This window comes from Dromiciops gliroides, chromosome 3 (genome assembly GCF_019393635.1).
Source record: "Dromiciops gliroides isolate mDroGli1 chromosome 3, mDroGli1.pri, whole genome shotgun sequence".
Taxonomy (NCBI): Eukaryota; Metazoa; Chordata; class Mammalia; order Microbiotheria; family Microbiotheriidae; genus Dromiciops; species Dromiciops gliroides.
This window is the reverse complement of record NC_057863.1, coordinates 224,442,193-224,465,797: the sequence shown is the minus strand read 5'-3', so window position 1 is coordinate 224,465,797 and position 23,605 is coordinate 224,442,193. Positions and strand designations below refer to the sequence as shown.

Here is a 23,605-nt window from a genome sequence, read left to right as displayed (position 1 = left end):
GTCACACTGATCTCTCCTTTTGTACTGCTATTGTACTTTGAATTAATAATTCACTTATGGAATTAGAAAATGGCAGCATGCATACCCCATTCTTTGGGCACTTACAATGCCCAAGAAGTGAGGCCATGCTTACACTTTTAAAAGGCACAGAGGGAACAGAGACAAGAGGTAGAAAAGGGACAGAGGCAGACAGTAGTTGGGGGATGGGATAGTGAAGGAAGGCAGGCAGCATGGGGAAGAGTGGAGGGAGAGGGAGAGGCAGAAAGTATTGCTCAGCAAATCATGGATTAGAGTTCAGAACATTGGGCAGCATGGACCTGTTGGAAATGGAAGAATTTGAGGGGGGAGGTAAGAGTCTGAAGTCCCATTTGTATAGGATTTTGGTGGGGGGAATCAGGCCAACTCTTGTTTGTGCCACTTTGGGGTTAGTTCATTAACATATCCAAATCACTCCAAAGTAATCTGTAAAACTTTAAAGTTAACATATCTACATTATCCCAGAATTATCAGCACCTTTTGATGTTTTGTTGGTCTCATTGTGGATGTCTGGAACTTCTCTGAACTTTACATATCATAGGACTAAAAGACCCTGACAGCAGCCCTTAGATGGCTTCTGATTCAGCACATATTACTAGGATGTGAATTTGGGTTAATATATGATATAATTTGTATATTATGCTTCTTGGATCTTTGGGATGGTTTCTATGTGACTTCCAGGTTCCTCTTTCCAGGTTCCTGCTATTGTCTCCTTCAGACTGGCTACTTATAAATTTACTATACTGACTAGAAAGGGCAGGGGGAATGAGGAGGATCAGAACATTTTGCTGCCCTACTAAGACATACTTCAACATGGTTATACAGTTTTGCATATCATTTTATGCCACCTTCTATTGTTTTCTAATGTTCATTCATTTAACATTTAGCATTTATTGAGAACCTACTGTGTCCAATATGTTGTAACAGATAAAGTTTTGGAAGAAGGAGCCAGTTTAATCTACCTTTTCTCATCTCCCACAGCCACACACACCTACTGACTATGTGACCATGGACAAGTCTTCTCTAAGTTTCAGGAAACTCTCTAAGAATGAAGGAATAAAATTCTTGAAAAAAAAATTCATTGAGTTTACTATGTGTCAAGGACTGGAGAGATAAAAAACAAAGATGACTTCAATTGCTGATTATGTGCTGTGTCAACAGAGTTCCCATACCAAGAAAATCCCAGATTACTGACCTTTTATGTGCAATTAACTGTAATAGATAATGAAGGAGATACAAGAATGAGACACAGTCTTTGTCTTTAAAGAGTTTACAATCTTGTGTCATAATCTTTATCTCCCCACCAAATCATATGCTTTGTGAGAAAAGGGGACCATGTCATACACTTTTTTTCTATCTCACAGGGGGCTTACTGCAGTATTAGAATAGTGGGTCCTTAATAAACACTGATAAAAAAAACTGTTTGATCTGGTTTTTTGGCTTTGTTGTAGGAAAAAAACATATAGGGGAGAGTGAAAGATTCCTTGAGAGCATTTAGAGAAAACTGAGCACATGAAAGCTGGTGACCTTTTCTCTCATTTCAAAAGGATCATACTGTGAAGAATGAACTCTAGTTATGAGGAAAAGCAGTCTGGGTTTTGCCTCCTACTTCAGCATTTTGGATTGAATCCCAATTAGTGTGTGACAGAAAGCTGTTTTAATATAAAGCTATGAATCAGTATCATGGGGAGTTTTCTCAAACTATCCTCACAGGATCAATTTTTAAAGGAATGGGATACAGAATGGGTCAATCAACCAATCAACAAAGATTTATTAAATGGCTATTATGAGCCAGACACAATACTAAGCTCTGATGACACAAAGATGATACTTAAACAATATCTACCCTCAGGAGATTACATTCAAATGAAGGTGAAAACAGACACATCTATAAGTACATACAGCATATATTCAAAATAAAAGTGTAGTACCCCCTCTGGGCTCAGTACCTCAACTCATACTAAAACTGACAAGTTGGGTCAAGATAGATAGATAGATAGATAGATAGATAGATAGATAGATAGATAGATAGATAGATAGATAGATAGATAGATAGATAATCTGTTCTTTTTGTGGTGCCAAAGAATTGGAAATTATGGGGATGCCCATTAATTGGGGAATGGTTAAACAAGTGGTGGCATATGAATATAATGGAATACTATTGTGCTGTAAGAAATAATGAGCAGGCAGATTTCAGAAAAACGTGGAAAGACTTACATGAATTGATGTTGAGTGAAATAAGCAGAACCAAGACAACATTGTACACAGTATCAACAACATTATGTGATGATCAACTGTGATAGACTTAGCTCTTCTCAGCAATACAATGATCCAAGACAATGCCAAAAGACTAATCATGGAAAATGCTCTCCACATCGAGAAAAAGAACTATGGAATCTGAATGCAAGTTGAAGCATAATATTTTCACTTATGTTGTTGCTTTTTTAGTTGTTGTTGTTGTTGTTTCTTCTTTCTTCTGTTTTTCCCCTTTTATTCTGATTCCATTCTGACAACATGACCAATGTGGAAATATGTTTAACATGAATGTAATTTATAACCTATATCATATTGCTTACTGGTTTGGGGGAGGAGGGGAGGGAGGATGGGAAAAAATTCTTTCAAAAATGAAAGTTGAAAATTATCTTTACATATAATTGGAAAAATAAAATAAAATACTAAGAGAATTTTAAAAAATGTTTGGTAGGATAAAAAGAAAGAAAGAAAAATAGGCATGTACTCTAATGGCAGAGCAAGAATTATCGTTACAAAACATCGTCCCCCCAAAATAAACACTGAATCTGGGGGAAAACATTGGTCATGAACTTAAAGTACAATTGTAAATCTCAGTTAATGTTTATTAAACACCTATTATGTATTGGGCACTGTGCTAAATAATGTGACTCTGCTAAGCAAATCTAGAAAACACAATAGATTGAAATCTGTTGGAGAAATCCAAGAAAAAGTTACAGTGTCATTTTTCCAGCCCAGGTCAGCATAGAGAGCCAGACAGAGAGGTTTCTGGATGGTAGGGACAGAGTCTGGTAAGAAGCTTAGAGACAAGTGGGGAGCCTTCTAACACTAAAAGAGGCTATTCACAGGAGCAGGAAGAGGTCCCAAACCCATACTAGGGCACCACAATGGGAACACTGGCCAAATGAGAGCTATGCCACCATTCTCCAGTTCAGGACACAGATCAAAAGTTCTCTAAGGAGGACTCCTGCTTCCATGTGTGGCACTCCGCAGAAAGCAGAATATGCTGGCCATGGGTGGCATACTGTGAGAGAAAAACCAGTTCAGAAGCAAGCAGCAGCTCTGGGGCTCAGACCTGGGCAGAGTCTGGTGACTGATAGTGACTGAGTTCCAAAGGCAGGTAAGGAAATTGCAGAACTCTCACTGGGGGCCAGTGATCAGCCTTTACCCTAGATGAGGTCTTTGATATCAGGTCACCAGCCTGAATTATTCCTGAGATCCCAAAAAAGCAGCAACAGGAACAGCCCAGGCCTTCCCTCCAGAAATATGCAGAGCTGAACCCCAACAATAAGTTCAAAGTCATAAAGGGAGATGAAAGCATGAACAAACAATAAATCCCACCATAAAAAACGATTTTGGTGACAGGGATGCTCAAGACACAACTGCCGCCCTCTACCCCCCTACCCCCCTCAAAAAAGAGAAAGACTCCAAAACACCTGCAAGCTAAGTCTCAAAGAAAAACAAGCTTAGGCACATATTCAACTAAAATTCTTGGGAGAACTTTTTTTAAAGAGTTAAAATGTTTTGTTTTGTTTTTCATCAATGAAATAAGAATACTAAAGGGAAAAAATGGAAAAGAAATAAGAGCTACAGAATAATTCAAAGGGAACTAATAGCTCAGCACAAGAGGTACAAAATCTTGTCCACAACAAACTCTCTGAAAAATAGAAGTTTTTTTTAAACAAAAGATTGATAAAATAGGAAAAATATAAGATATTTCATAGTAAAAACCATTGACCTAGAAAACATTTTAAGGAGTACAAAATTAAGAATCATTGGACTACCTGAATACCATGATAACAAAAGAGAGAGTGCCTAGACATCCTATTTCAATACATTTTCTTTTTTTTTTTAGTGAGGCAATTGGGGTTAAGTGACTTGCCCAGGGTCACACAGCTAGTAAGTGTTAAATGTCTGAGGCCGGATTTGAACTCAGGTACTCCTGACTGCAGGGCCGGTGCTCTATCTACTGCGCCACCTAGCTGCCCATTTCAATACATTTTAAAAGGAAACTACCAAATCTCTAAGAACTAGAAAACAAAGGATAAATAAAATTATTCACTGGTCACCTCAAAAAAGACCCTAAATGAAATTCCAGGTTAAAAAAACAAACAAATACTACAAGCAGCCAGAAAGAAAGAATTCAAGCACCAATAAGTTACAATCAGGATTACACACAATTTAGCTGTTGCTGTTCAGTCATTTCAGTCATTTCCAATTCTTCATGATTCCATTTGGGGTTTTCTTGGCAAAGATATTAGAGTAGTTTGCCATTTCCTTCTTCAGATCATTTTATAGATAAGGAATTGAGGCAAACAGGGTTAAATGACTTGCCTACGGGTGCACAACTAGTAAGTGTCTGAGGTTGGATTTGAACTCAAGAGGAATCTTCCTGATTCCAAGTCTAGTGTTCTATCCACTGTACCACCTAGCTGCCTTACAATTTAGCATCCACCACAAAGAGCTTGGAATATGATATTCCAGAAGGCAAATAATATAGGCTTATAGGCAAGAATAACTTACCTAGAAAAACAGAATAATTCTATGAAGAAAAAAATGATTTTTAATGAAATAGAGGACTTCCAAGCATTACTGATGAAAAAATAAGAGCTATACTGAAACTTTGACTGGAGTCAGAAGAAACATAAACAAAAATGTGAATGAGCAAACATAAGGGACTAAAAAAGGATAAACTTTACATTTTTATATGGGGAAAGGATTCTATCTTGTCTAGTTAGACAAGGACTGGGAGTGGTTCTGTTGTGTCTTAATGATCTTGAAAGAAGAACTAAAAGAGAGGAGAAAAATACACTAAGGGAGGAAAGAAAAGGAAAGTTAGGGAAAATTATTTCACATAATCAAGGTAAACAAGTAGATAGCTATGAGGAGGGGACATAGGAGATAGAGATGATAGCAGCTTTCATCCAAATGAGTCAAAGGAAGGAAGATACATATACACATTGTTGGTTACAAAAATCCATTTCAATCAGTGGTGGGAAAGACAAGAGATGGAAGAATTAGTGGGATGGTAGATTGAGGAAAGTATTAGTCCTAAGTAAAACAAACTCTACGAATGTAGCTAGGTGGCACAGCAGATTGAGTGCCTTGCCTGGAGTCAGGAAGACTCCAGGAAATGATGAAGAGGACAGTTTCAGAAAAGACTTGTGAACTTAAGAAGAGAGAAGGGAACAGAATGGGGAGAAAAATTGTTACAATAACATATGATAAAGAAAAACAACTTTGAAAGAATTGGGAACTTTCTACCAGCTTACATTTATCAAATTGGCTAAGATGACCAAAAAGGGAAATAATAAATGCTGGAAGGGATGTGGGAAAATAGGTACATTAATGCACTGTTGGTGGAGTTGTGAACTGGTCCAGCCAATTTGGAACTCTGCCCAAAGAGTTGTAAAACTGTAAGGGGGTGCCCATCAATTGGGAAATGGCTGAATAAATTGTATTATATGATTGTGGTAGAATACTATTATGCTGTAAGAAATAACAAGGGGGATGGTTTCAGAAAAACCTTAGGAAGACTTATATGAGTGGTGTAAAATGAAGTGAGCAAAATAAAGAGAACATTGTACAAAGTAAAAGTAATATTGTAAGGATAATCGATCATGAAAAATTTAGCTACTCTTATCAATGTAATGATCCAGAACAATCCCAAAGAATCCATGAGGAAAATGCTATCCACCTCTAGAGAGGGAAATGATGAACTTTGAATGTAGATTGAAGCATATTTTTTTCATTTTTTTGTCTTTTTTTTCAACAGGGCTAATATGTAATTATGTACTGCATGACTTCACATGTATAATGGGTATTCTATTACTTGCCTTCTCGATGGCTGGGGGAGAGGTTAAAGGGAGGGAGAAAATTTGGAATTGAAAATTTAAAAATAACTTTTAAAAAGAAATCATTGCGGGGCAGCTAGGTGGCGCAGTGGATAGAGCACCGGCCCTGGAGTCAGAAGGACCTGAATTCAAACCCGGCCTCAGACACTTTACACTTATTAGCTGTGTGACCCTGGTCAAGTCACTTAACCCTAATTGCCTCACCAAAAAAAAAAAAAAAAACAAACAAAAAACAAAACAAAAAAAAGAAATCATTGTGAATTTTGGTCAGTGCATTGATCATCTGTTATTCCAGAAGACCAATGATGAAACATCCTACCACTGATAGAGATAAAAGACTCAAAAGTGCAGAATGAGGCATTTTTTTTTTAAAAAACATGGTCAACGCAGAAATTTGTTTTGCTTAGCTGTACATGTTTGCAACATTTTTTACCTTGCAATTTCCATTTTGGGGGAAGAATCTTGGCATGGGAGCAAAAGATAGCCTTTTGCTAATTGAAAAAATTATATATATATATATATATATATGTATGTATGTATATATGTTTTTTTTTTCTAAAAGTGCAATGGTAGAAAAGCACACAGGTAGGGCATACTTGTGGACAAGGCACCCCACTACTCTTAGAAGAGCTAGGCCTGAATGTCCATTCTTCAGGGAATCTTTGCATAGTTCACTGTAGGTGAGTCAATGATGGAGTGATTCATCAGTTGCTCCACTACTCAGCTGGGCTTGTTCTTTATAAGGCAGGATGTTTCTTTTGGAAAGGTTGATCTGCTACTGGACTGGGTCAAGAAGGTCTCTTGGGTGCTAGGATGGTTCTTCATGGGGCATGGTGGCTTCGCTGCTGGGCCAAGCAAGTCACTGCCCGTAAGCAGCTTGTGTTGGACTGAATCAGGCAGGTTGCTCTGATGCTAGGAGATAGGAGATGGCATATGGAGAAGAGAATGAAAGGAAGATAAAGCAGACTAGTGCAGATGGAACACAAAGTATATAAAAATAAGTAAAGAGTGGAAAAGTAAGAAAGAGACAGGTTGTGAAGATATTTAGATTTCAAACAGAGGAATTAATCTTTGAACCTAGAGATAATGTTAATATTCACAAAACAGTACTCACAATACTAGAGTAAGGGGGGAAAACTTTCAAAAGGAGCATTCCCCTTGTGGTATCATCATGTGTGGCATTCTCAACCAAACTGAATACTGCACGACGTGAGTTTAGGAAGATCAAGAATCTGTTGGTTGTAATAAACTGAATAATCACTCTCTACCTCAATAATGAGGTCATTCATCCAGAATTTGACTAAGAAATGGTTTTGCAATAAATACGGTCCTACTTAGGAATAAAGACAACCAGAGGAAAATGGAAATGAAATAATGACATGCATTTTCCTCAAACTGATATGCATTTTTTTGTTGTTGTTCAGTTGTGTCCAACTCTTCATTATCCCATTTGGGGTTTTCTTGGCAAAGATATTGAAGTGGTTTGCAGTTTCCTTCTCCAGTTCATTTTACAGATAAGGAAACTGAGGCAAAAAAAGGATTAAGTTACTTGCCCAGGGCCACACAGCTATCAAATGTCTGAGGTGAAATTTGAACTCAGATCCTCCCAACTTCAGGGCCAATGTTCTATCCACTGTGCCACCTTGCTGCCCTCCAGTAGTTACCTTCTCTGCTTGAATAGAATTAGGAGAAATGACAACATTCTACCTATTCTACCTTTTCAAATGTTTTTATGTTGAAGAATTCTAATAGGCACTGAAGAAGAAAGCATATAGACCATTCTTGAGTATGTTTGGGAATGTGACTAATTTGCCCCATCTCAAGTCTTATCACATGATTCTGACTACAAAATCTCATGCCTGGAATGCACTCTTCTTTTCCACCTTGAGAATCCCTAGTTTCTTTCAAAGCTCAAATGATAGCTCTACTTTCTACATGAAAACTTTCCCAATCCCACCATCTGGAAGGTGGTGCCTTGCCCTTCCAATTTTCTTGTGTTTATTGTGTATATATGCTGTATATATTTATAAGAATGGATAGTATCTTACCCTAAGAAATGTGATTCCCTTTGGGGCAGGGACTCCCCTCTATATCTCCTGTTCTACCTGGTTTCAACTTCACAGAACAAGATTCTCTCCCAGGTTAAACTCATCACCTGCAACCTCACCCCCATGCTGATAACTCAAGCCTTGACTGTCACTACCTCCATTAGCCTCCTCTCCTCTCTGATTAGAGGGGGCCGGAGGGCAGAGTAGCAAACTCCTTCCAATGCTTTCCTTTATATAGAGCAGAAACTGGACTGTTTGGCTCACTCTACTCTGCATCCTCTTCTCTGCCTGGATTCAGTTCTTTCTTTGGAGGTGGATAGTATGTTTCATCAATAGTCCTTTGGGATTGTCTTGGATCACTGTATTGTGGAGAATATAATCAAGTCATTCACAGTTCTTCATCAAACAATATTGTTGTCACTGCGCACAATGTTCTCTTGGTTCTGCTCACTTCACTATACATCATTCCATACATGTCTTTCCAGGCCTTTATGACGTCATTCTGCTTGTCATTTCTTATAGCACCGTAATATTGAAGATGGTATTCTTTCACTAAAGTCCTAAGCACAGCACAACTGCTGGTGGTTATTAACAAGCTAGAAAAGCTTTGGGTATATACTGGGACTTTTCTTAGTTTGAGTGTTGCATATAGTTAAGTGCTAATAAATACATGCTGATTGATTGAGTGAATACATATCCAAATACTTATTTTGCTCTTAAAAGTAGTCATCTTGGGAAGTTTTGTGCTTATTATTCCAACAAAGCTAATATTACTAATGTATTTGAAATTCCTTCACTGATATTGCCTTATAGTCAATATCTACCCAGGAAATTAGTCTTATTACTTGGAAGTCACAGCTAATTTTTGATGAAGCAGTATTACACAGCTTGATCACCTACTTTCTTCACCAGACTTAGCTCTGAATGACTGACTGTTTATAAAAAAACAAATCCACCCCCAAAGGATTAAGATACACAATCAGGAGGAAATTCAGAAGAATGTGATTCAGCCTGTGAAAGCAATTCCAAAAGAGGAGGTCCCAAAATGTTTTGAACAATGGTAACACTGTTGGAATAAGTGAGTAAACTCCCAAAGTGACTACTTTGAAGAGGATAATATTCTTTTGGACATATGAGTTCTGATATGCTTGTTTAAAAAGCAGTTATAGTACTTTTTAGTCACACCTAGGATAGATTGAAAAAAAAAAACACCACCATAATTGTGATTTTAAGTCAGCTGTGACAATACAGCTGTGCTTAGCCTCTGGGAATATGAAAGGGGGCAGGCCTCCAAGGGAAAATTTCTCAGTAGGTGAATTGTTGAATTGTAATTTGGGTGGAGATTGGTGTTGCTCCTTCTGAGGCTTCTCCGTATAGCTTCAGTTTGCCCATATTGCTGCTGTTCATTTAAGAAAAGTCTGGGATGTTACATTCCAGGGTTGCTTCTGCATTAGGCTGACACAAAACTGGAAAGATGGTAGCAGTTAAATGTAGAATGTGAAGGCAGCATGGACTTGGAGACAAGAAGAGTATACATCACAGAAGGAATAGCCAGTGGCCACTAATCTGGAAAAACTAGGCTGCATGTTAAGATGGAAAAAAAAAAAACAGGCAGGTGGGGCTTAGTTAGGAGAAGAAAGTCCCGGAATGGAGCAGAAGAGAAAGGCTTTGGTTTGAGATGATGGTGGAACATCTGCAGAGAGATGTCCTTGTAGACACTGGAGCTCAGATGAGAAATTAAGGTTGGAGACAGAATCATACAGTTTCAGAGGTGGAAAGCCTCTTAGAAGTTATCTGGTCCAATCCTCACCTGAAACACAAATGCCCTTAACATCTGAGTCATCAGGACAGAAGCAGTTGTTGTTCAATCTCAGTCATGTCTCACTCTTTGTGACCTCATCAACTTATAGCACACTAGGCCCTTCTGTCCTCTACTATTTCCTGAAGTCTGTCCAAGCTTATGTTTGTTGCTTCCATGACATTATCTATCCATCTCATCCTCTGCCATTCCCCTCTCCTTTTGCCTTCATTTTTTTTTTGTAGGGCAGTGAGGGTTAAGTGACTTGCCCAAGGTCACACAGCTAGTAAGTGTCAAGTGTCTGAGGTCAAATTTGAACTCAGGTCCTCCTGAATCCAGGGCCAGTGCTCTATCTACTGTGCCACCTAGCTGCCCTGCCTTCATTTTTTTTTCCAGTATCAATCTTTTCCAGTGAGCCCTCTCTTTTCATTATGTGACCAAAGTATTTAAGCTTCAGCTTCAGTATTTGTCCTTCCAATGAATAGTCAGAATTAATTTCTTTAAGTATTGAATGATTTAGTCTCCTTATTATCCAAGGAACTCTCAGAAGTTCTCCAACACTACAATTCAAAAGCACCAATTCTGTGGCACTCAACATTCATTATAGTCCAACTCTCACGGCCATACATTGCTACTGGAAAAACCATAGCTTTGAAAATTTAGACCTTTGTCAGAAAGGTGATATCTCTTCTTTTAAGTATGCTGTCCAGATTTTCCATAGCTTTCCTTTCAAGGAGCAAGCATCTTTTAGTTCCATGGCTGCAATCACCATCTACAGTGATCTTTGAGCCCAAGAATATAAAACTGACACTGGTTCCATTTCTTCTATCTCTGTCTGACAGGAAGTAACAACTTGCCATGATCTTACAGTTTTGTTCTTTTTTAATGTTAAGCTTCAAGGCAGCCTTTTCACTTCTTTCACCCTCATCAAGAGGCTTATTAATTCTTCATTTTCTGCTATGAGAGTGGCATCATTTGTATATCTGAGATTGTTGATATTTCTCCCAGCAACCTTCATTCTAGCTTTTGATATGTCCATCCCAGCATTTCACATGATATACTCTGCATATAAGTTAAATAAAGTGACAATATACAGCCTTGTCATACTCCTTTCCTAATGTTGAGCCAATCAGTTATTCCACATTCATTTCTAATTGCTGTTTCTTGACCTATATACAAGTTCCTCAGGAGACAAATAAGATGACCTGGTACTCCTATCTTTTTTTTTTTAATTTTTTTTTTTTAATTTTAGTGAGGCAATTGGGGTTAAGAGACTTGCCCAGGGTCACACGGCTAGTAAGTGTTAAGTGTCTGAGGCCACATTTGAACTCAGGTCCTCCTGACTTCAGGGCTGGTGCTCTATCCACTGCGCCACATAGCTGTCCATACTCCTATCTTTTTAAAGACTCACCACAATTTGTTGTCAAAGGCTTTAGTATAGTCAATGAAGAAGAGGTAGATATTTATCTGGAACTCTTTTGCTTTCTCCATAATCCAGTGAATGTTGGTAATTTAGTCTCTAGTTTCTCTGTCTCTTTGAAAATCAGCTTGCACTTCTTCTATTTCTTGATTCACATATTGGTGAGGCTTAGCTTGCAAAACCTTAAGCATAACTTTTCTGGCATGTGAAATGAGCACAATTGTTCAATAATTTGAACATTCTTTGGCATTGATCTTCTTTAGGATTGGGACGTAAACTTACCTTTTCCAATCCAGTGTCCACTGATGAGTTTTCCAAATTTGTTGGCATATTGAGTATAGCAGTTTAACAGAGTCATCTTTTTAGATTTTAGATAGTTCTGTTGGAATTCCATCACCTCCACTAGCCTTATTGTTAGCAATGTTTCCTAAGACCCACTTGACAGAAGCAATAGTCAAAGCCAAAATGCAAAAATCCATTCACTGGAGGAAGAGAACTGTCATCCCTTCTCATCTACTCAAATAAAATCATTTTTGACAAGTATTATTAGGTTTGATTCAGTTTACAAATTCTTTCCACCAAAAGTACTACACAAACATCTGTTTTAGTAATGTGCAATTTTAAAAGAAACCTTCTATTTAGCTGTGGAGTTCTTGAAAATTATACAAATGATTAAGGATGTCCTTAACCTTTAAAAAACAAGATAATTGCATAAACTAAAATTATGCTCAAAGATGCAAAAAAATCCAACAACACACAACTTTAAGGGAAACTAATCATAAATGATAATCTTTTAAAAAATTAGAAGTTAATTATTATCAATGAATATTTATGAGTCTCTTCTTACATGCAGATGGTTAAAGATTTCTATATGGTTACAGACACAGCCCTGGTACCAGGGAGCCAATATAAAATACTGACATAAACTAACATATCAATGGTCACAGAAATGAGCAGTTTTGATATTTATTTTTCAATCTGCATATTAATCTTTTGCTTTGGGGAGTAACAAAATAATAAGTATGGGGTTTTTTTGGTTTTGCCATTGTTCAGTCATTTCAATAGTGTCTTACTCTTCGTGACCCCATTTGGCGTTTTCTCAGCAAAAATACTGGAGTGGTTTACCATTTCCTTCTCCAGTTCATTTTACAGATGAGGAAACTCAGGTAAACTTGGCCAGGGTCACACAACTAATAAATGTCCGAGGCCAGATTTGAGCTCAGGTATTCTGGACTCCAGGTTTTATCCACTGTGTCACCTATAAAAAGTATAAAATGACTATAAACCAATTTCTCCTTTTCTTTCTTTAAAAAAAAAAAAAAGAGGTGGGGGCGGCTAGGTGGCACAGTGGATAAAGCACCAGCCCTGGATTCAGGAGTACCTGAGTTCAAATCCAGCCTCAGATACTTGACACTTACTAGCTGTGTTACCCTGGGCAAGTCACTTAACCCCCATTGCCCTGAAAAAAAAAAAGAGGTAAAATGAAATTATGTTTTTATATTGTAGTCTTTCTGGATTAAGTCAATGGTGCAGTGGATAGAACACTGGGCCTGGGGTCAGGAAGAGCTGAATTCACATCCAGTCTCAAATACTTACCAGCTTTGTGATGCTGGGCAGAACACTTAGCCTGTGTTTGCTTCAGTTTTCTTATATATAAAATGGGGATAATAATAGCATCTACCTCCCAGGGTTGTTGTGAGGATCAAATGAGATAATGATTGCAAAGTGCTTGGCACATATAAACATTCATTATTATTATTATTATCTTCATTCTTATTCCTACTTTTCCTTTGTTAAAAAAAAAATCACTATATCCAAAGTCAGAAGACAAAGTTCATGCCCCAGCTCTACAATTTATTGACTGTGTAACTAGTAAGTGAAAACTCTATGAGAGTCTTGTTTCATCCTTTATAAATTAAAGACCCTACCAACTTTATATGGGGATTTTGATGGAAAAAAAAAAGAGATAAGCAAAGCACTTTGTAAACCAGTCACCTACAAAGTAGGCACTTAATAAATACTTGTTGATTTACCAATTGATTAAAAAATAAAATGATGACAGCAAAACTACTCTACAACAAATCTCCATTTAAAAAAATATTATTATAAATGAATAAATTGAGAGTTAGATTCATACAGGAGAAGCCAGACTTGTTGATGGTTTTTTTTTTTCCCTCATCAATCAACAAATAGACAGTGGCAGACTTATATGAGTGACAGTTTAAAGCACAGCCATTCACAAATGTCTCCTCATTCTTTTTCATTTCATGGGATTTTAGAGTGGATTTTAAAGGTCCTCTAGCCCAATTCCCTCATTTTACAGAAGAGGGAACCAAAGGTCTGATTCATATATAGTCATTTCCATGGACCTACAAGTCCATGAGTCTTAGTTTTTTATGCATTTACTATTTTTCTCTCTCTTAATACCCTGTGCTCCAAATTACATGCAATTCTGTAGACCTCTGTGAGAAAACATCTTCCTCTCTGAATGGTGTGGTAATTCTTAGAAATAGGCTGGGAATCTGTGCTGAAAAATAACGTACTTGTGTAAAAAACATTACAAATCAATTAACATGAATTTGCTTCTCTTTCCTTAAGATAGAGCAAGCTGCCCATTACTGTAAAGAACTGTTTCCATAAGTCTTTCTTACCCATCATTGGCTATTGTACATTCAATAATCTTTTTTTAAAAAGAGAATATAATGTTCTTTTCAAAGCTCCTTCCAAATCCATATTGTGCTACATCAAATTTGTACCAACAATCAATCCCCTTTGAGGCTATCTTTGCTAAGGGGATGCCAACATAATTACTAAGGATACAAAACACTGATATTTATTATAAAAGTCTACACAAGTGAAAGAAAACAGCACACTTTATATGTATTTCAATAAAGCTATGTGTTTATTCTAGCACTGTTAACAATAAAGCAAGGGGCAGCTAGGTGGCGCAGTGGATAAAGCACCAGCCCTGGATTCAGGAATACCTGAGTTCAAATCTGGCCTCAGACACTTGACACTTACTAGCTGTGTGACCCTGGGCAAGTCACTTAACCCTCATTGCCCCACAAAAACAAAAACCAAACAATAAAGCAGTCAGCTTAGAAAGAATGAAAAGGAACGTTCCTGTCATAGATTAATATTTGTCCAGATTCTACTTTTCTCCTTACTCTCTTGGAAATAAGATTACATATCTCCTTGTAATCTTGTCTCCCAATGAATTGGAATCCTAAGAAATGTGTATTGACTAACTGGTGAGGCAAGAGAAGCAGTTGGCTAGGGCACTGAGCTGTACATTGAACTCTAAATGTAGTATGGAGAGATGATTCATAGATTTGCATGACAGGATTAATGAAGAGAGAATGGTTCTGATGTTTATAGTCTGTGACTACTTAGCTCAATTGATTAGCACATAATACTGATGAGGCCAGGAGCACAGGCTACATCTCCATGTGGGCCACAGAATGCATCCCAATCTATTCCAGATGCCTTTTCAAACATCAACGATATGATCTTAGTTACAATGGGGACCAATTTAGAGAGTATGGATCACTCTGTAAATCTATCACCATTACTAGAAAATTCAAAGCATATGTCCTACTAATTGTGGGTCAATAGAATTACAGAATTTAAGCATTAGAAGACACCTCAGAAGTCATTCAACCCATTCCTAAAGCAAGAATTTCCCCTTGATAAGTGGTCATCTAGCCTTTGAAGACCTTCTATGCTGGGAATTTCTAAAGTGGTCCTTTTTACTTCTGCATAGTTCTAACGGATGTGTGTGTGTGTGTGTGTGTGTGTGTGTGTGTGTGTGTTTTCTTCTACCAAGGGGAAATCCTCTTCTTGGTAGTACCATCTACAAAGTATGATAAATTATTACTATTTTTTCCTGAACATTTAGAATCTCTCTCCACTCTGGACTCCACTGCTACTCAATCTGAGATTGAGTCATGTGAATACCTACAAAAATCATCAAAGGAAAGGTTTCCTGAAAAGGAATTAGACACCAGTTAACAATCTTAAAATTTCCAAAATATTTGAGTTGCTATCATTAATTTGATTACTGTTAATTGTCATTAATTATCATGTATTGCTAGTCTGATCTATTTTTCTAGTGAGATAATATTAATAGCTAGTATTTATAGTATTGTTCTTATGCATTATGTTGTATACTATATAATAATATTATACTTTTAATAGCTAGTGTTTATATGGAGACATCTAGGTGGCACAATAGAGTGCAGGGCTTAGAGTCAGAAAGACTCATTTTCCTGAGTTCAAATCAGTTATCAGATACTAGCTGTGTGATCCTGAGCAAGTCACTAAACTGTGTTTGCTTCAGTGCCTCATCTGTAAAATAAGCTGGAGAAGGAAATGGCAAACCACGGCAGGATCTTTGTCCAGAAAATCCCAAATAGAGCCACAAAGAGTCAGACACGACTGAAAATGACTGAACAACAATAAGTATTTATACATTGCATTAATGTTTTACATAGCACTTTACAAATATTATAACATTTTGTTATCACAATAACCCTGATAGGTAGGTGTTAACGCTAACAAATTTCCACTTGTCTCATTTTCATCATTAATAGCATTTAGCCAATTGGTAAGATTTGCATAGAGAGAATTTCTATGATTATGTAGATGACCCCTCATCACCACTATATCATGGGAAGATCATGACTTTTTAACCACTAGAAAAGTTTTTTAATATACTAGGAAAGTTATGGGCTGTTGAATCCATGGGCTGCTTGTCATATAATACAAAAGATAATGAAATGCCAGAGAAAATTATGAACAAATACAATTTATTGATTAAAAATACTTGAATATTCCATATTTTTTATCTGACCTATGATTTCATATATGTGGGAAGCTTCCTGAGGAGAAAACTCCCTTTGCTAAGGCAACATTGTGCAATTCATCATCTTAAAAAGTTCCCAAGGCACTGAGAGGTTAAGTGATTTGCCCAGAGTCACACAATCCATATGGGTCGGAGACAGGACTCAAATTTAGGACCCTGAGGTCATCTCTACTTATTATGCCATGCCACCTTTCAATCATGTTGTAGGGTACTTTTTTTTTTTGGTGAGGCAATTGGGGTCACACAGCTAGTAAGTGTTAAGTATCTGAAGTTGGATTTGAACTCAGGTCCTCCTGAATCCAGGGCCAGTGCTCTATCCACTGTGCCACCTAGCTGCCCCTGTAGGGTACTTTTTAACACTTTTATGACTCTCAGGAAAAAAATGAAATATTGTCTAAACAACCTCAATGCATTTATCTTATTCACTCTTTTCTGTATCATACTAAGCTAACACATTTCAAATATATCCTCATTTTATGATATGTTCTTTCCATATTGTAGCCATATCCCTATATTCTCTTGCAGCACCTAATTGGGATAAGGAACTCCAGCTACCTCAATCTTCACTCAATATATTCACCTCCTGCCAATGACATATGCACATCTTCCTAACCTTAAAAAAGCCTTAAAAGATCCTGCCACTCTCTCAACCTATTTTCCTGTATCTCTTGTTATTATTCCAGTTGTGTCCAACTCTTCATGACCCCATTTGGGGTTTTCTTTGCAGAGATACTAGAGTGGTTTGCTATTTCCTTCTCTCGCTCATCTGAGGCAAACAGGGTTAAATGACTTGCCCAGCTAGTAAGTGTTTAGGGCCAGATTTGAACTCAGAAAGATGAGTCTTCCTGTCTCCAAGCCCAGCACTCTATCCACTGTACCACCTTGCTTCCCTATGTCTCTCCTCCCTTTTAAAGTCAAACCCTGTAGTTTTCTCTTTTAATTCACTTCTCAATCCTTTGCACCTATTACCTCGCAGTTGAAAATATTCTGTATAAAGTTACAAATGATCTTTTAATTTTCAAGTTTGTTCTTAATCCTCATCTCTCTTGACCTCTTTGTTACATTTGACCATGTTGACTTACATTCTCTTTTTGGATACTTTCTCTTCTCTCCATTATCAGGACACTGCTCTCTGCTGGTTCTTCATCTACCTGGATGACTGCACTTTTTCAATCCCTTTTGCTATATCGTCATCCATGCCCAATTTCTTTGCATATATGCCTGGGTTGTGTCCTGTACCCTCTTTTTCAATGTACTCTTTTATCTGCTGACCTGATTAGCTCCTGTGGGTTTAATTGTGTTTGTGCATATGACTTCTAGATCTGTATATCTGAGCATTGGTTCCACATTCCCAGGCTGATGACTTTGTACAACTCTGCCTTGCTTAAATCCAATTCATGCATGTGACATCACTGGTCCTCTTCAAAACAAAGGGTGAACAACAATCAACTATTGGAAACTTCAAATTCTATGTTCCATAGATATCCCAAACTCAAAATGTCTCAAAGAGAACTCATTATTTTTTCCCCCAAATCCAATCCTCTTTTGAAATTTCCTAATTCTCTCAAATGCATACCATCCTTCTAGTTTTCCAGTCAATGTTGTCCTTGACCGTTCACTTTCGTACAACCCACATATGTAATCAGTTGTCAAGTCTAGCCTTTTATATGACTACATTGTCTCTCATATTCAACCTCTTCTTACTACACAGAGCCAAAAACTAAATCCAGAAAGACCACCATCAGATGTCACTGTATTGCTGAAATAGGCTCCTAATTGGTTTCCTGACCTAAAATCTCTCCTCTCTCTAAGCTTGCCTATACACAGCTGCAAAAGGATTTTCCTTAAATGTAGATCTAACAATATCACTCCCCTACTCAATAAACTCCACTGACTGTGTATTGACTCAAGAAAAAATACTTCCCCCAAAAAAATTTGCATTGACTTTTAAACTCTGGACCCAAGATACCTTTCTTACTTCATTTTACATGACTCCCCTACCTCCACTCAATGGTCTAGCAGACTAGCCTTGTTGTTCTTCCTTATAATCTATATTCCATTAGTCATTTTCAGGTCTTTGCTTTGCTTGTCTTTTTTTTTCCCACTGCTTCCCAGAATTCCTTGTTTTTCTTGTTTTTTTCCAAAGCTTACCTTAAGCATCACACTCCACATGAGGCCTTTCCTCTTTGCCAGTTGTTAGTGCTTTCTCTCCCAGAACTGCTATATATCTATGTATCTATGTATACATGCATACATATATACAGGGCAGTAGGTGGTACAGTGCCAGGTGCAGACTCATCTTCCTGAGTTCAAATCTGGCCTCAGATACTTACTAGCTGTGTGACCCTGGGCAAGTCACTTCACCTGTGTTTGACTCAGCTTAAGCAATGTAAACTGGAGATAAGAACAGCAGGTATCCAACAGGGTTGTTATGAACATTAAATGAGATAAATTTTGTAAAAGACTGGGCACAGTGCCTGGCAATAAATAACAATAATAATAGCATTTATATAGTGCTGACATGTCACTATATGAATTACTTTACAAATCCTAAGGTTAAGACTCATCTGCGATTTTTCTCCTATGATTAATTGATTTCATAATGCAAAATAATAATAACCACCATAGTTGAAAAATCCAAGAGCCAAATAATGCCTACTTAAAATCTCATAATAATGTAGTCAAATATCAATTCTTATTTTAATTATGAGTCAGTATTTCTAGCTGAAAAATTCTGATAGCCAAATAATTCACACTTTAAAATCTCATAATAATGTAGTCAAATATTGATTATCCTCATTATAATAATAATTATAATTCTCATTATAATTTATGAGTCAGTATTTTTACAATGGGGAAATAATCACACCTAATTGTCTTCATCTTTCTGAAATTTAGACCTTATGTGTATTATGCACTTTGTTTCTTTTTTTGATACCCCGATTTGTAGTAATTCTCAGTTGCTAAGGTGGAGGCACTGGGAAATAACTAGTATTTCATCACCTTAGTTCTTTACATATACACTATCCAGCCCACTGAGCAAAATCTAAAATACTAATGAACAGACAGCAAGTCGGCATGTGGAAGAAAGCATAGGAATGAGCTTAAATTAAACCTTAAATTGCCAATGACTGGATCATCTGGATAGAAAGAGAAGAGGATAGACAACAGCAAACTGGAGTCCAAACAAAACAGTCTTAATAATGTCACATAAGACTATTGTGTACATCAATGCATACATATATGGTTTGTCAGACATGTATCTTGAAACTAGAACCCTCGACCTATTTCATTTCTTTTTTTTCAAGTAAGGCAAAAACCAAGCATATTTACCAATGGAGGGACAACCCTTTTCTTCCCACCCCCATTATCTTTCCAATATTTTGCAGTACCAAAATAAGAAAAAAGAGTCGATGAAATCACGTGATTGCTAAAGTAAATTTGATTTGTCCTGAATCATATAACTCCTATCTACCTGTTTCTCTTTACCTTTAGCTGTTTTTGATTATGCAATTGTTCCCCTCAACTTGAATCCTGCAGGATTAACACAAGGCTTACTGTTCACTCTACAGAGGCACAAAGCCAATTTGCTATTTTGTAATATTATTCCATCCTTTCTTTTTATCTCATAGATTTGCCTCCTCCCTTATTTATCCCCGAGGCAACGCTGAAGGAGGGTGAGGCTGCCCCCACCCCTGGGGGGTACAGTGACTGGTTCAGAGCCCAGTCAGAGCCCAGCCAGAGCTCCAGGCATGGCTATGATTTGAAAGAAGCTGGTGATTGTGGGGGATGGTGCCTGTGGGAAAACCTGCCTCCTTATTGTCTTCCTCAACGACCTATTCCCCGAGGTTTATGCTGCCATCATCTTTGAAAACTACATTACTAACATTGAAGTGGCTGGCAAGCCAGTGGAGCTGGTACTATACAAGACAGCTGGGCAGGAACACTGTGACCAACTCTGGCTTCTTTTTTACCCCAACAGTGATGTCATCCTCATGTGCTTCTTCATTGATGGCCCAGACAACCTTGAGAATATCCCTGGGAAATGGACAGCAGAAGTAAAGCACTTCTGTCCCAGTGTGCCCATCATCCTTGTGGGAGATAAAAAGGACCTGAGGCAGGATGAACATACCTGGAGAGAGCTGACCAAGACCGAGCAAGAATGTGTGACATCAGAGGAGGGACAAGACATAATCAATGGGATCAGCACCTTTGACTACCTTGAGTGTTCTGCCCAAGGAGCAAGTCTGAGAAGTATTTGAGATGACCACCCAGGCTGGCCTGTACTTCCTAAAGACAAGCAACTGGGTTGCCCTCTTCTCTGAGCTTCCCCCATCTAAGGTCTAGACACCATCAGACTCTACACTGCTAGTTCTTGGTCCCTTCATGCCCAAGGTTGAATTTGTTCTAATCATGCCCTACTGGCTCTTAAGAGTAGAGAAGATCCTTTAGGGGGAAAGAGACTATCCTGTATCCTCATGAATTTATGAATTTATCTTGTATACTAAATGCCTTTGTTTTCATTTCACAAGTGTTTCAATTTCACAAGTATCTACAACAAGAGTCAAGTTTCATCATTATATTCTAATGGAAATGCCTTTAATCATGGTATACATTATGATGTAAGGAAATGGTTAACCTGTGAAATTAAATGTAAAGAAAACAATTTCTTAATTGTTCTTTTCTATTGTAGACATCATTTGACATTTAATGTTTAGCTAGAATTCAGGGTGTCCCAAAAGTCTTGATGCTATTTTAAGCTGGCTTTAAAGTGCACCAAGACTCTTGGGACATGCTGTATATAAGATCTAAGATTTAGAAAATTCAAGACCTTAGTGATCATTTAGAATTTAGATGATTTTACAAGGGAGAAATAAGAGAAATAGAGAGGGTGAGTGACCTGTCAAATGTCACACTGAGACCAAGTAACAGAGTTGACTATTGAATCAAGGTCCTCTTGATCAATTAAATATTATAACACATTAGATTTTATATCATAAATTATGTTGTAACACATTGACTTATATTTGTGTACAAATCTATTCATTGGACAGAGCTATTATAAGCTTTCTAAGGGGTTCTATAAGCTAAATAAATAATGAGACCCAAGATATCGAGCTTACTTAACTACATAAATTACTTTTTAACATTGCCATTCCCATATCTTTTATGCAAACATGCAAAGCCCTACCTTTCAATGGTTTTTCATAGGTTATTAATAAATTATTGTAAAGTATGATATCTACTGGCTAAGAAATAGAGTGGAGGATCAATGGAATAGGCTAGGCACAGGAGACACAGTAGTTAATGACATTAGTAATATAATGTTTGATAAACCCAAAGACTCCAGCTTCTGGGATAGGAACTCAGCATTTGACAAAAACTGCTGGGAAAACTGGAAGATAGTATGGCAGAAATTAGGCATAGACCAACATCTTACACCTTATACTAAAATAAGGTCAAAATGGGTACATGATTTAGACATAAGAGGTGATACCATAGGTAAATTAGGAGAGAAAGGAATAGTCTACCTTTCAGATCTTTGGAAGGGAGAAAAGTTTATGACCAAACAACAGATAGAGAATATTATGAAATGCAAAATGGATGATTTTGATTACATTAAATTAAAAAGCTTTTGTACAAACAGAAGCAATGCATCCAAAATGAGAAGGGAGGCAGAAAGCTGGTAAACAATCTTTATGGCCAGTACTTCTGATAAAGGCCTCATTTCTAAAATATATAGGGAACTAAATCGAATTTATAAGAATCCAAGTCATTCCCCTATTGAGAAATGGTCAAAAGATATGAACAGGCAGTTTTCTGATGAAGAATTCAAAGCTATCTATTCCCATATGAAAAAATGTTCTAAGTCACTATTGATTAGAGAAATGCAAATTAAAACAACTCTGAGGTACCACCTGACACCTATCAGATTGGCTAAAATGACAAAAAAGGAAAATAATAAATGTTGGAGAAGCTGTGGAAAAATTGGAACACTAAATGCATTGTTGGTGGCGCTGTGAACTGATCCAACCATTCTGGAGAGCAATTTGGAATTATGCCCAAAGGGCTATAAAGCTGTGCATACCCTTTGACCCAGTAATACCACTTTGGGGTCTTTTTCCCAAAGAGATAATGGAAAAGGGAAAAGGACCCACATGTACAAAAATATTTATAGCTGCTCTTTTTGTGGTGGCAAGGAATTGGAAGTTGAGGGGATGCCCATCAATTGGGGAATGGCTGGACAAGTTGTGGTATATGAATGTAATGGAATACTATTGTGCTGTAAGAAACAATGAGCAGGAGGAGTTCAGAGAAACCTAGAAGGTCTTGCATGGGCTGATGATGAGTGAGATAAGCAGAACCAGGAGAACATTGTGCACAGTATCATCAACATTGTGTGTTGATCAACTGTGATAGACTAGATTCTTCTCACCAATCCAATGGTACAAGAAAGTTCCAAAGGACTCATGATGAAAAAGGCTCTCCAAATCCAGGAAAAAAAGAAACTGTGGAATATGGACATTGATTGGACCATACTATCTCTTTAGCTTTTGGTGCTGTTGTTTTTCTTTTTTGAGGTTTTTCCTTCTTGCTCTGATTCTTCTTGTATAACATGACTAATGCAGAAATATGTTTAATGTTATATATCAGATCACCTGCTGTCTAGGGGAAGGGGGCAGGGAGGGGAAGGAGGGAGAAAAAAATTTGAAATTGGAAATCTTATCTAAACAAAGGTTGAAAACTTAAATAAAAGAATAATTTTTTAAAAAAGCGCAATGTCAATAAAACCTGCATCAGTACCATCAATGTGACTATTTCATAAGTGAACCTTGAATTGAACTTTTAGCATATCACTTCTAAATTTTTGATGCAATTTTTTTATGTTTCTCACTCCCTATCAGTATGATATACTTTGAATAATTTTATTTATGAATTTTCACAGATACTTGAAAGGTATTTTTAAAGTTCCTACTGTGTTGGAACATTATGCTAGCATCTTGGGAGAAGAAAAAAGGTTTGGAAAAGAAAAGTGTCCCTACTTTGATGGAGAATACAATCCATAAGACATAAGCAGAGATAACTATAGTTTACTGCATTACATGGTAAGCTTGTCAGACTGCTGCAAAATAAAGTCTAATGGTGACATCTAAGGAAGGAAGTCATTACTGCTCCTCCTCCCCATCAAATGAGATGGCTACCATTCTCCTCTCCCTGCTTTCTAGCTCCCTTTCATGTTTTGTCTTTCCCTAATAGGATGTAAGTTCTTTGAGGGAGAGATTGATTTGTTTTCTTGTATTCATATCAACAGTGCTCAGCACATTTCCTGAAACA

General features: G+C 37.3%; 1 protein-coding gene and 1 pseudogene across 1 annotated transcript in view; one reads left to right on the top strand and one right to left on the bottom strand.

Moving 5' to 3' along the window:
• ARHGAP6 (Rho GTPase activating protein 6) overlaps nucleotides 1-23,605 on the bottom strand; it is a 670,816-nt gene that overhangs the window by 624,476 nt on the left and 22,735 nt on the right. The window lies entirely within an intron of this gene.
• Nucleotides 20,023-20,617, top strand: LOC122746007 (annotated as a pseudogene).